Raw genomic sequence first — 3,371 nt, 5'->3', positions numbered from 1 at the left:
ATACAGAGAAGGACACTTATCTTCATCCCTTCAATTGTCCCTCTTTTGATTCTTAATTTACATTATACTTAAATATTTTTAGATTAACAGGGATTTTACAAGATAAGATTATTGTTTTATTAGAGGTTTTTTAAGATTTAAGTAGTTTTTTTTTTCCCCTAAATCAAAACACCATCTAAACCACCTAAATAATATAAGATAAAAGCTAGTTCATCACATTCAAATTAACGACACAATGTAAGAAAAACTTAGGGGCTGTTCACTTTGCTGTTTTTATGCTGTCTTCTGTTTTCAATTTTTCAAAACAATGAAAACGCATTCTCTTTCTCATTTTAAAAATTAAATTTTAAAAAAAAAAAATTGTACTGAAAACACGAAACATTTTTCAAGCCAAAGTACAGTATTTCTACAAAACACGGGAAACACACCCATTCCCGTTTCTCCCCTCTCTCTCAAATATCCTCTTTCTGACACCCCACCACCTGTTTTGGACGAAATTGGGTTGGATCCGTTTCTGGGCAAAGTGCAGCAAAGGCAGACAATGTCGACCCATGTGGTTCGCCACCATGGGTTTACGTGACGACGTCGGAATTTGAAGAAATCAAACTGGGTCAAATGAAGATTGCGAATGGCGATTTTTATGGAATCGATTCAGATAGACTAAGTGTTGTTTGGACTGAATTGAGCCCTAGTTAGAGTCGCCTGGACGTGGGCAACTAATCGGTGATGGTCCAAGATCAAGTTGCTGGTCGGAGGGTGGAATTTCGACAGTTTTCTGCAATAGCTTATTATTACTATGCCCTTTCATTAATCTTTTTGAAGAAATTAATTATGAGATTTATACATCTGATCTCCTTGAAAATAAACTGATATAGATATATGTGTCCGTGATTATGAAATTTGGCTTATGTGTTGTGAATATTTGAAATTTTTGTTTATTGATTTGTAATGGCGAATTATTTATTAGTTAAAAGGTTAGAAATGTGAATTTTCAGTGGAAAGAATGGTAGAGCTTGGTGATTAGAAAATAATGGAAGTTAACTTTAATAGTAGAATAGTTCCACTTTCCATAGCAGAGCTAGTTAAATTTAGGAATACTACTATATAGTATACAATTGGAGCGATGACAAGAGTTACTAAGGAGAAATAATGCTCAAAATGCTAAAAGATTTGACATCATGTGAAAGGAAAATTATACTAGCCTCCTATCAATACACTGTGCACATACATTTAATGTCAACTGAATATTATCCGTGTACTAAATCCTTTTAACTTCTCTGCAGTGCTGGGTTTATTTACCTTAGTGCTTAGTGATTTCTAAGTGCTTCTTGTTTCATCGAACTAAGGATTAATATATTATTTGTATTATTCACCTGAATGTGTGAAAATATATGCTCGGAACCTTTGTTGGTGTTGGGGGTGTGTGATAAATTGAAATGATTTTCTATTGCAAAATTGATTTGAATTAGCTTAAATTCTATGATCAATTTAGCTTGCAATTTGTTTTTGGTGACTCTTTGGTAGTTAGTCTTCATTTTATCAAGCATGCTAGATCACCATGAATTGATATAGAATGGGTTTATGATCTTAACTGCATGTCTCTAGCAGAGTCACTGCCATGTTTTCCTTTCTTCATTGAATCAAATTGTTGGAAATTATCTAAGTCTATGCATTGTTAGAATGTGCTGTGATTTGAATTAATGTTGACTTGGAGGATTTGAAATTCTTTATATGATTGGCTAGAGAAAGTTTTGGTTTAATTGTTGTATTGGTGTGTAAATTCGAGTTGATGATCATATGGTTATTTCAATTCAAGTTTGATGAATCATGTACCTCAATAATGTTAATGCCCTGAAAAAATTTGAATGTGGTTATACGTATATGGAATTAATCCAATGCAATGGGATGTATTTTATATCTTGTTTAGTGTCTGCATGAGGCTCAGAATAAGCTGACCAAGTCAAGAAAGGTAATTGTAACTTTTGATCCTTCGTTTTATTGCTCTACATAAAATTACATGTTTCTATGCTATTAATTGTTTTTGTCTTTCCCTATTGTAGCCATATCTTCACGAATCTAGGCATTTTCATGCATTAAAGAGGGCTAGGAGTTCCAGAGGGTGGTTTTTAAACACGAAGAATACACAACAATCAAAGCTTTCATCCAAAACATATGGTAAAAATCTCTCTTTAAAATAGTTCAATAAAGACAGAAGCTGAGATTCATCATTCGGAAAGTAGCAGTTGGGGTCTCTTGCCTGCTAACTCTGATTTCTCGAACATATTGAACAAGCACGATATTTTCCAACCACCTGATGACATGCTTCAATTATTTATCGATAAATGTGCACCAATCAGCACCACAACTTGAGCTTGCACTCCGATGGAGAATTGGCAACTCATCCTTGGCTATATTTTACTGCTTTGTAGAACTTGAATCATCTTATTTGAATAACAGGGGCTTCGTCCTTGGCATTGTTATTTTGGGATTTGTAATTGGTTAAGATTAGAGCTTGCAAACAAACAGAAAATCTTAATTGGTTATTCGCATGAAATTCTTGGATTATATAAATAATCATCTTTTTTGTTTCCACAATTTTGGTAGGTATTGAAATTTTAACTGTTCCTTGGCTGTTCTACTCATTCTATTGTCTTCTGTGGGAAAAATTATTCCCTTGTAATTTCCAATGTTCTATTTGAATCCCCATTCTCTCTCACTCATGAAAAATATTCCGTATACAAAAAATTACGATGTTGCTATAAAACTAGCCTCTCAATATCTAGTCGAAGGTTAGAGTTCGAGCTCCGCCAATGTTCTTAATAAGCTCGAAAGCTCTCCTATTGTCGAACTAGAGCACTACTAAAAAAGAGCTTTTCATCTACGAAAAATTACCAACGGAAGATTCGTTGGTAAAAGTTATTCGCTTCCAGCTACGATAATCAGCAATGGATTTTCCATTGGTAACGATGATATCTTTTTAACAACAAGTATTCCGTGCTTCATGTAACCGTTTAACATTTGGATCTTTCACCTACGGAATATCCGTAGGTGACGTACCAAATATTACAAACAGATACAATCCGTTGGTAATCAGAAACGGATTATCCGTTAGAAAAAGTAATTCACTTTCAACTACAATAATCATCAATGAATTTTCCATTAGTAACGATGATATCTCTTTACCAACGGATATGCCGTGCCTCATGTAATCGTTTAACATTTGGATTTTTCACCTACGGATATTTCGTTAATTAGAAACGGATTATCTATTGGTAAAAATAATTCACTTATCCCTCATCGAAAGTTCACAACAAAGTCTTCGGAGTTGCCCTCTATAAATTAATTTGTGGTTCAATAAATGGTTAAACAAT

At 33.7% G+C, this 3,371-nt stretch overlaps 1 long non-coding RNA gene across 1 annotated transcript; it reads left to right on the top strand.

Annotated features, from left to right (window-relative positions):
* Window positions 1-397: 397 nt before the first annotated feature.
* LOC111368010 lies at window positions 398-2,595 on the top strand. The gene is made up of 2 exons (XR_002697938.1): window positions 398-1,969; window positions 2,061-2,595. It is a non-coding gene; the product is annotated as an uncharacterized LOC111368010 (long non-coding RNA).
* The last annotated feature ends 776 nt before the right edge of the window (window positions 2,596-3,371 follow it).

Source organism: Olea europaea, chromosome 18 (genome assembly GCF_002742605.1).
Source record: "Olea europaea var. sylvestris chromosome 18, O_europaea_v1, whole genome shotgun sequence".
Classification (NCBI taxonomy): domain Eukaryota; kingdom Viridiplantae; phylum Streptophyta; class Magnoliopsida; order Lamiales; family Oleaceae; genus Olea; species Olea europaea.
Note: the sequence above shows the minus strand (reverse complement) of the source record. Positions and strands in the feature narration are given on the sequence as shown.